The 11,492-nt window shown below is 37.4% G+C and overlaps 1 protein-coding gene across 1 annotated transcript in view; it reads right to left on the bottom strand.

Moving 5' to 3' along the window:
• LOC141347231 (uncharacterized) overlaps nucleotides 1-11,002 on the bottom strand; it is a 67,592-nt gene extending 56,590 nt beyond the window's left edge. The window contains exon 1 of the mRNA XM_073852235.1: nucleotides 10,741-11,002. The gene's annotated coding sequence lies outside the window, so the exon portion shown is untranslated. The remainder of the gene's footprint in view (nucleotides 1-10,740) is intronic.
• Between the last annotated feature and the right edge of the window lie 490 nt (nucleotides 11,003-11,492).

The following is an 11,492-nucleotide window of genomic DNA, read 5'->3' on the forward strand; positions in this document are numbered from 1 at the left end:
GTAAAAAATAAAGATGAAAAAAGGCTGGTGTGTAAAAATAAAAACAGCTCTCGTTTTGTCTCCACTATTGCACATCTGTCACTCAGCAAAGAGCTTGTTGTTGCTCTTAGTGTGGGGATTATACTAAAAAAAGACAGAACAACCACCATGGTCTTTAACTCAGAAGGTTTTAAAATAAATGCCTTTGATTGTTTTTGCATGAAATGGATACTTCAGGTGTGAAATATTCCAGGCCGGCACTGGAAGTTACCCTGGGGTGCAATGATAATTAAAAACGGGGAAAGGCTGAGTCTGCTATGGTAAATTAGAGAGAATGAGAACAGGATATGGAGGACAACCTTTAAGAGATTTTGACCTGCTTCAAAGATGATCATGCCACGTTTTCTCAACAATATTTAAATCATGCCAATAGCCTAAAGGTATGAATCAAATATCATCAAACAAGCTTTTAGTTTATACCATGAATTATATAATGCATGTTAAAGGCACATAAATTGATTTTACGGTTATTAAGCCTCAGATTACATTTCAGTCAGGAGCAAACTCTAATTGTGTTAAATAGCAAATGCAAACGTTAATCTATTTTTCAATTAATCATTTAAATTATTGACATTTTTATTGATATTTCACATTTACATTTTAGGGTTTATCCTGACTTGACTCAATTGTAATAAATGTCCAACTTTAATTACTCACCCTCATGTCGTTCCAAACCTGTAAGACCTTTGTTTATCTTTGGAACACAAATTAAGATATTTTTGATTAAATCCAAGAGCTCTTTGACCCTGCATAGACAGCAACACAACTATGTTCAAGCCCCAGAACGGTAGTAAGGACATCAGTTGTTCAACCTTAACTAATTTGTGTTCTGACGATCAATAAAAGTCTTACGGTTTTGGAACGACATGAGGGTGAGTAATTAATGACGGAATTTTCATTGTTGGGTGAATTGTCCCTTAAAGACCTGTTCTCACAAAGTACTATAATTATAAGGATAACATTAAAGATATATTTTTAAAAAAGATTCTAAATGTTAAAGAATACAAGAGTTCACACCACAATAATGATAAGAACATACAAATCATTAGAATATCATTAGAATTAATTATATATCAGACAGCCTGTCTGGAAAGCTGTGTAGACCTCTTTTCCAAGCTTCTTTATGGATGAAATCCATCCGCAGCTTCTCTAAGGCTGAAGAAAAAGAAAGGAGGATTGAGGGAAGATGCATTTGCTCTTCTGCCATATGGTATGCAAAAAGGAGAGTAAAAGAGTCTACATATTCGGAACATAAATTAAGATATTTTTAATGAAATCTGAGAGCTTTCTGACCCTTCAAAGACAGCAACATTACCTCGTTCAAGGTCCAGAATTATAGAGTACATTAGTTTTCTTTGCACACAAAAAGTATTCTTGTAGCTTCATAACATTAAGGTTGAACCACTCATGTCACATGGACTATTTTATCGATGTTTACTACCTTTCTGGATCTTGTGTTGCTGTCTATGCAGAGTCAGAATGCCCTTGGATTTCATCAGAAGTATCTTTGTGATCCGATCTCTTGATGAAAACCTACCTTTTTCGTATATACGTTATGTGAAATATTCGTTCTGAAATGTCTATTGAGTGGCGCAAGAAGAGTGTAAATTTTTTCCCCAGAACAGATGAATGTACATATGGTATGTTTTATGTGACGCTGGTTTTGTTGTTTAGTTGAGTGGCGCTATAACTCTATAGTCTTGCGTAGCCAGACCTTCAAACTGACGGCTGAAGGTCTGGAATTCATGGCAGCTTTTATTGGCCAAGGCCCGCCCATAAGGCCGTTTGACCGACATGTCAAACAACCAATCACAGTTCGTTTCGGTTCATGGAAATGCCCCCACAACAACAGACTGGCATGCAACAAGTCAGTCATTGAAATAACCAGCATTGAAAGTTAAATAAGAAGAGGGAGAACAAGCAGTAAGCCAGTAATTTGTTCGTGAACGTCGCAAATGTGTATAACAACTATGGCGTCTGGATAAGCACATTTTAGCAAAACGCCGAGTAAATCAGTCTGAGCTTTGTTTCCCGGCGGAAACTCACATCTTCCGGAAATCCGATCAAATTCAACTAATCAGATCACGACTTCGACATTCCTGAAGTGTTTCCAGTTAACTCTACCATATGCATCAGACGTTTAGCCAACATTCCATGGGCGTGACGTCTGAGGCTGAGATTATAACTCTAATGCTCTGTGATGTTTTAAAATAATGTAACATCTGCACTGCACCTAAATCTACCCGATAGTATGAACAAAAGCGAATGTGACATAAAACACAATCGCAAGCATGCCACTTTAGCTTGTTTTTCTTTCTTGATTCTTTCAGCTCTTTCAAGGCGAGTCATGTTTTTCACGGGATGCGGAAACCCATGGATTTTCGCATCCTAAGTCCAATTCTGCCAAGCTTGTTATGTTCGGAAAGCGAAACATATGGAGCTGTAATCATAACTGTGCACGGAAAACGATTACAAGTGCTCGCTGTTTTACAGCCTCTAGTGTTCATTTCTGTTGGAAACAGTGATATTATTGGTAGATAATTCGTGTCTAGCGAAAAAGTTCCCACAGGTACATTTTCATCATGAGATCCAGTAGGGTTATTATATGTGACCCTGGACCACAAAACCAGTCTTAAGTCGCTGGGGTATATTTGTAGCAATAGCCAAAAATACATTGTATGGGTCAAAATTATTGATTTTTCTTTTATGTCAAAAATCATTAGGAAATTAAGTAAAGATCATGTTACATTAAGATTTTTTGTAAAATTCCTACTGTAAACCTATCAAAATGTAATTTTTGATTAGTAATATGCATTGTTAAGAACTTAATTTGGACAACTTTAAAGGTGATTTTCTCAGTATTTTGATTTTTTTGCACCCTTAGATTCCAGATTTTCAAATAGATGTATCTCGGCCAAATATTGTCCTATCCTAACAAACTATACATCAATAGAAAGCTTATTTATTGAGCTTTCATATGATGTATATATCTCAGTTTTGCCAAATTTAACCTTATGACTGGTTTTGTGGTCCAGGGTCACATATGGTTTTTACTTCCAAGAAACATAAATTTGACAGTATTTTGCAGTAAAATTGCATATAATGCAATGCTAAAACAAAGTGTTTCACCGTATATGGTAAAGTGACTTACATTTATAATTAACCAACAAACCAACAGGTTTGTACTATAATATTTTTACCGACGTTTTTTAATATTTGAATACTGAATAGTGAATATTATATAAAAAGCACAAGCTGTCATCACCAGTTTTTCATGCCAATAACCCATTCCACCATCATAAATACAAGCAGCAGGTGTAGACATCAAAGACAACCTAAATAAGAAACAGCTGTAAGACACAACATAGCAACACAGCAACAGATGCTCATTGTTCATATTAATGCTCAACACCTCATGACTGACAAATCTACTATGTTGGCAAGTGGCAAGTTGTCTGACAAGAAGCTTTAAACATCTGACAAAACTAAAGCTCATAACTAACATCAGTAGCAAAGCTTTCATTTCTGTTTGCCAGCATGCCAGCGTTTTAGGTTATGCTATATTTCCTTATAACAAAGACGTATACGGAGAAGCTTGGTGCCAGACAGAGCATTAATAAAAAAGGATTACTTAAAAACATATTTACATATGACCTACATCTCTGACACTACTACACCCCCAACAGTCTGGATACATTATTGGAGTCCACAGAGAAATATAGTACAGGGCTGTTTTGACAAACAAAATCAGAATGTGCATACTAAAATCTCAGCGTTTGTAAGAAGGTTCTTCAATGTATTCTTCACTCTGTTCTTTCCACTTCTGCTGACTGCTGCATCAGCTCTCTCCTGGAGACTGCTGATGTCACTGCATAACTAAGAGCGCAAAAAAGGCGATAGACAAACCCCCATCCTCTGAAGATTTCACAGTACGTGACAGATCATATCTATCCAGCACAAGCAGTACAGGGGTGAACGAAAATGAAGGTGAGTGCAAAAAAAGATGATTTGATTCCATAATGTGCTAAAACTCAACTCATGTAGCACTAATCGCGTCTTTCTAGTCCAGAGTATAAATCTTTATGACTACCTACATAAATGTCACTGTTGTCATGGAATGATTATGAAATATGTAGGGAGACTATGTTTCGAAGGTTGCGCAAGTGTCTTTTTATCGCTTAAAACAGGAAAGAACTCAGACAAAAACAGGCAAAAGTAGACGCAAACAGAACTTATTGCCAGAAGAGGTCAGAAGGTTTTAACTCCTCCATTCAGCATTTATGCAGACCTTTTTTCCATGCTTCCTAAAGCTGAAATCTGCAGCTTCTCAAAGAAAACAGAAAAGCTGAAATAAAATAAAATGTAACTACTATTTAAAAACACTTAAAAGGATAGTTCACCCGAAAAATATAAATCCTGTCATTAATTTCTCACTCTCATGTCGTTCCAAACCCGTAAGACTTTTGTTCATCTTCAGAACACAAATTAAAATATTTTTGATGAAATTCGAGACCCGTGAATAAACAGCAGTGCAACTGACATGTTTAAGGCCCAGAAAGTTAGTAAGTACATTGTTAAAATACTCCATGTGACATCAATGGTTCAACTGTAACTTTATGAAGCTCTCAGATTTCCTAAAAAAATATCTTAACTTGTGTTCCGACGATCAATAACGGATTTAGAACAACATGAGTAATTAATGACAGAATTGCCATTTTTGGGTGAACTGTTCCTTTAAGTCCCAAAGTACTATAATTATAGGGACAACATTAAAGATATTGTTTTAAATTTGGTTCTAAATGTTAAATGAGTTCACACCACAACTATAATGATAAGAACATACAAATCATTAGAATATCATTAGAATTAATTATATATCAGACAGCCTGTCTGGAAAGCTGGGTACATCTCTTTTCCAAGCTTCTTTATAGATGAAATCCATCTGCAGCTTCTCAAAGGCTGAAGAAAGGAGGATTGGGGGAAAATACAACATGCATTTGCTCTTCTGCCACATGGTATGCAAAAAGGAGAGTAGGATGTCTAAATATTCTGTATTCATTATCAGTATTTATTATACAGAAGGCAAACAATACCCAGATGACACCGCATCTGTTGAGACTCTGAAGTGTGCAACCAGCAAGCAATCTGCTATCCCATGAGGCCACAGAAGCTGCAGAGCTGTCAAATTCAAAAAATTGAAATAAAAAATGGTGGTAAGGGAATTTGGATGAAACCCGAATACCCATGTGGCTTTCGCTGGTCCAGGACACAATGGAAAGATATTATGTGCCTGGATGGATCCCATCAATTGAACTGAACATTTGTTGAAAAGATCAACCGCAAGAACACGCTTGAAAACCAGCATTTGTCTTTGAACATTTGCATCCACATACACAAGCCAGCACACATACACATGCCAGTGGAACTGATTTGCTGATACTACGCTGGATTCGCTGATATAGAGTAAAGCTTATTTACATTCCTCACTCACTTTGCGACCCATTTGTGCTGCCTTCACTGATAAACAGTTGGAAAACATAGGATGACAGATCACAGTTTAACTGCCCAATTCTACACAATGACCATCTCAGTCTATTTTACACTAGCGTACAAAAGGTTTAGGTCTGTAAGATATTTTATGTTAGTGAAAGAAGTCCAAGGCTGCATTTATTTGATTTAAAATATAGTAAAAACAGTAATATTGTGAATTTTGGGATGTAAATGTAAAATGTGATCCCTGTCTGATTTCATCAAAAATATCATAATTTGTGTTCCGAAGATGAACAATGGTCTTACGGGTTTGGAACGACATTAGGGTGAGTAATTAATGAAAAATTTTCATTTTAGGGTGAACTATCCCTTTAAAACCAAGGTTCTTCGTTGATTTATGGATAAGAACGTGTAACATTCATGGAAACTTACCACTGGACAAAAGGTTATTTATAATGGAAAAAGGTTTCTTTAGAATATTGAAATTTCACACTAAAAAAAATATTATATCAGAGTAAAGAGAAAATCTTGTGACCAAGAGAAAGTGTTTTTACATCTACTCAGTCACATCCATTGGACCCTCAGGGATTTCCTCACATGAAAACACAATAGCATTCAAAATCCGGTCAACTTTTGTAGTTCTGATACAAATCTAAGTTTCCATTTCTGAAAACAGGAGAACCATGGAAAAGCCAATATACAACTACAATTCAGATGACTTTCCTGTGAGTAGCTCTCAAAGAAATCCTTCTGTGTCCACATGGCCGCATACTACTTTTTTTCCCTTATGCACATATGAGGAATACATCTAAAGGGCAGGAGCGGCTTGCAAATTATATCAGCCATTGTTTCCATCTCCGTTCTGTGAGAAATGTCCTTCAGCTGAAAACAATGGACAAGGAATCGCCCCCACAGAGCCTCACATGTGAACCCCCAAGAGACTTTGCTATGCCAAATTCCATAACCTCCACAACGAGCTCTCTCATGCCCACCGCTTCAGACATCCAAGAAAGTAAGAAACATACAATACAACCATTTTAGTGTAACAGGAATAGTCAAGAGACTTTAAAGCACCCCAATATGTCTCTCTAGGCAGTGGTCCACTAAGGGCCTGTTTCAGAGCTCTACCAGGTCATGGAATTACACTCACTGGTACAAGAAGCCCACATGACTGATCACAAGAGCAAAAACATGACCATTTATTTCTCTAGTAAATGTCTCCTGGGTTTACTAGATGTTACCTTAATGAGCATAATCAAATAAATGAATAAAATCTACAACTAAATGCAACAAATGAATAAATAAATTGGTCTTCATCACAACAAATGACATGTAATGGCATCTGGCCAGCTGTATTTGGAAATGTTTGGACCTGTCCGAAATAAATTAATGAATAAAATGTTTGGGCTGAAACAACACAGGACCATAGAAAGGCTCACTATGCGTTCCCCAGAATTATGGTAGACTTGCACACTCTTTAGGGAGTCAGGCTCCTGGGTGGCCCTTAGGTCACATGTTTAATGCACCTCTGCATTCCAGAGAACATCAAACAGCTTGTAGGCTCTCAGGGAGACATTACATGTGCAAAGGCAGTGAGCCAATTATACAAAGGCATGCAAGGGGGTTGATAATTTCATCTTTTTTAGAGGAATTTTTTAGGTCAGGTAAACTATGAAAATGTAAAGGCAAATTTTCAACATGCAATCTGAGGAAGTCTGTGCTGCGCAAAACCAAATTAGGCTCCGCAGTTAGCTAAATAAATTATCTACAAATAACATTTGTTCACTTGTTTATTTTTCTGCTCTAAAAGCATATGGGCATCAGAGATCTTAAATCGTAGAGACCCTAAACCTGGTAGAATGATCTCAGTGGTCATCACTACTCAGGAACACACACTCTTAAAAATAAAGACTCCAAATGGGTGTTTTTGTGGTAATGCCATAAAAAGAACCTTTTAGTGAACAGTTCTTAAAAGAAGCATTCTGAAGAACATTTAAAAAATCTAAAGAACCCTTTTCACTATAAACAACCTTTTCTGCATTTGAAAGGTTCTATAGATGTTTAAGGTTCTTCATGAAACCATGAATGCCAATAAAGAACCTTTATTTGTAAGAGCGTACATTCATCTATCTGTAGGTGGTGCAATAATAAGGCAATTTGAATTTTGGGTAACTTTGAAAACCTACCCATCTTTTTCTTTCTGTAAGAGCGGCGTGGCCATTTGTAAATTTTATGGGTCAGGCTTCCGGTCTCATCAGCTTGTTTTGCTGCTTGATATTGCAGATTGGTGTGTCTTACCATGTTGTTTTAATGTATTATCTCAATTAAGAACACATTGGTCTGTAGTGCAAACCATTTTCTTGTTTACTGAACGTTGTTATTTTTCTTGTTATAATGAACAGGAGGTCTGAAGAAAAAGGTGGTTAGGGCTGGAAACAAAACTTTTTTCTCCTGAATCCTTGAGTCAAGCATTGTGATTTTTTTTTTGCCATTTTAAATTCACAAACTTTATTGAACTCCTCCTAGACCATTGGGCCGATCCTCACCAAATTAGGTACATAGCATCTAGAGATGGTACTGGCATAAACGTATCAATAGAATTTCGATTTGTCAAAGCATTGCAAAACTATTAGTGAAATAACAGGCCTGGCATTGTTTGCTTTTCATGGATTGACCTATATCTTCTGAACGCAATGTCCACCATAGACCACAGGACATTTTTATGAAGCACACCAAGTCACATTAAAATCGCTAACAGTAATTTCAAAAGTAGCAGCTATTTTAACTGAAAAATGAAAGCTGTGAGCAACAGGATGAAAAATCTTTTAGATCAGATCTATCAGTTTCCATCAGTTTGAATGATAAATAAATAGTTACTGGTGCACTGGTAATATAGTTTAATTAGTTTACTAGTAGCCTAACTCTGTGAAATGCTTATAGATCATTAAAAGTTATTTTAACTATTATTCACCTTTTTCTTCAACGCAGAAGTAAGCCTATGGGTGAGACTCCGGTTCATTAGCTGCTATAGGGAAATAACAAGAAGAATAACAACATGCAGTAAACGGGTAAAACAGTTTGCCCTAGAAAACAGTGTGTTCATATAAGATAATACATTAAAATAATATGGTAACACACACTAATTTGCAAGAAAAAAAACAAGCTGTTTTGTGCAGCTAAAAACAGCTAGACGCAGATGAGACTTGAAGCCAGACCCATAAAATGTACATTCTTACGGAAAGAAAAAGGTGGATAAATATTTGTCAAGTTACCAGACATGATTACATATATTACTGTCCATTTTATTTTGTAAAGTCAGCAGCACCAAAGCTCCAAAAGTATCAAAAAATTCCTTAAAAAACTTTTGCATAGTGTGTGATGCTTCGAGTTGCCCACTTTACATTTTATTGCTTTACTTGTTTTTTAGTTAAGCACCCATCTGAAATTGATATGCGTGCTTTTGTTTGCATTCTGTCCATTTTATTTTATAATCATTTAAAAACAAAATTGTCCACATTTATTTTTCTTTTTGAGATAATAATAGGATATAATTATAATATTCTTATAAAGACATGTATTCAGTGTTGTTGTATTAATAATAACAAACAAACACACCGTGTTAAACTGCAAGGATGTAAATAGACAGCTCATAACCTGACACCAGCCCAGAGGCACCTGTGGCCCTTGAACTGTTCGATTTACTTGATGTCTGATATAAATATAACAATTTGTTCTGTGTAGTATTTCTGCATTGCAGTAGCTTATTTACAGTATTATAGTTTGTCTAAAAAATTACATGATTTATGTATTCAAGTGTTTCCTTCCTTTTAGTTTCAGTTCTGCAAAACTATGCACATTTGAGAACGAGTGAAACAAAAATACATCCATTAAAAGGTTACAGGACCACACATATGATAAAAATAAATAATCCAAATAATAAAAAAAAGAAAAAAAGGACTTTAAGAGCTGCAAATGATATCTTTATATTCATTAGAAACTGGTCTATGCTATGCATTTTTTCTTTTTTCTTTTAAATCTAACATAAGACACCTGTGCATTCCATCAAACCCTAATTATTAGTGAATGAAGGGACATTATTTAAAAAAAAAAACATTTAATTGAAATCACTAATCATCACATCTTTATTTAAACGTTTGAAAACCCTTTTGGAACGCATGCATTCTTGTTTTAATAAAGAGATTTTAAAAAGACCCCCAAACCATTTGTTTTGTGGGGTACAAGCCCTAATTAGGGGGATCTGACACCCCCTCCCCTTCATATGGTTCATAATCTGCACACTGTGAGAAGGAATTGACTGTCTATGCTCTGTAATGAGATCATATTTTTTTTGTCAGATGAACAGGTGAATAAAATTTGGACTCTTCAAAACCGCAGCATATCTGTTTTGTTCCTGTACAAATCAACTGAACACTAAGCAATTCGTGTTGCTCCAGTCAACGTAACGTTACAGTTTAGAAAACGCATTGCTTAATCAACCTAACCTTGTTATGTGCAAATATATGCACAGTGACCAACCCTTAACAATTTAATCCAAACGCGACTGTCTCCGTTGCGCCTGAAACTAGCAGGAAAGCGCACGCTATGCACGCGAATCAAACAGGAACCTTTCTACATGGCAGCTAGGATCTTGCCTCGGGCATCGCGGGATATCACAGAGATCTCGACCAGCTGAGCTCACCGTCTCCGGGTCGCTGCAAACGAGCCAGTCACCATCGCGAAATAACCGAGCCTGAGCTATTGAGCAGCACTGCAGCAGTGCAGAGTAGACGCGCTACGCTGCACTACGGCACGTTTAAACGCATCGCTCCCTGCTCGCATGTCTCGCATCTCTGCCAGATTGACACGCTGCTCGACATTACGACAACCCAGCGGGGAGGTAAACTGAGCCAGCACAGCCAAGCGAGGAATGAGATGATTTGTGCTATGAGACACCTAGACAGCATTAAGGTGGCCAGAAATGCTGTCAATGTGGCAAGCCTACTATAAAAACAGCCAAGCAATGAAGAATGTAGTCCAATCTTGAAATACTGAATTATTACTTAAAGAACTGTCATAAATGCTCAACTAGGGTGGTTTAAATGGATGGTGGGTGGGAACTATAGAGGTGTGCTGCATTCTCCAAAGGTAAACAAGAGAAAAGTTGAATAATGAAGCTGACAGACCTGGAATGTATTATCTCACATCACTTACCTTAGTCTCTGGGGGACCCTTATTTTTTCCTAGGCACTGCAGAGGTGAGGCAGACCTTCAAGGAAATCCAGCACAGGGAGGAAGCCGCAAGCAGCTGCAACGGCGGTAGAGGCACTCCTCACTCCCCTATACACACACACACACACACACACACTCAGCCTCGGAGGCTGCGATACTGTTGTTATTGAGGTTTGTGGAAGGGGACGGCAGAAGGCTCTCATAACAAGCGCTATACTGTGAGCCTGAACACACCCCCTCCTGCAGAGCTTATCCAATGGCAGTCAGAGGGTCAGGCACACAAACACACACAGCAGCATCAGCCAACACCCCCATCCAGCTTCCCCATCACATTCAAATGCTTTAGGATTACAGCTGACTGATAAAAGATTAAACTGGTGTTTAACCACTTTGCCTATATGTATGCTACTTGAGCTCTTGCTCAAGAGCTGACATCATCTGTGTGTGTGTGTGTGTGTGTGTGTGTGTGTGTGTGATCCAGCTGGTGTGTATTGTGTAGGTTTAGTGTGGTAAAGTGATTTAAAAAACAGCACACAGCTCAGCTGGGGCTGAAAAGAGTGCAGGACATGCCTCTCATTCTTTGAGCGCGCTGGTCTATTTCTCCGCATTTCCAGACTCAAAGCTTCTTCCCAGGGCTGTTTTTTTTCTCTGACAGTGACTGCGTTCTGCAAGGATTCACGGTTAACACTGTAGGGGAATGAAAAGAGGTTCCTTTTTTTTCAGGTTTTTAGCCT

This window comes from Garra rufa, chromosome 12, assembly GCF_049309525.1.
Source record: "Garra rufa chromosome 12, GarRuf1.0, whole genome shotgun sequence".
Taxonomy (NCBI): domain Eukaryota; kingdom Metazoa; phylum Chordata; class Actinopteri; order Cypriniformes; family Cyprinidae; genus Garra; species Garra rufa.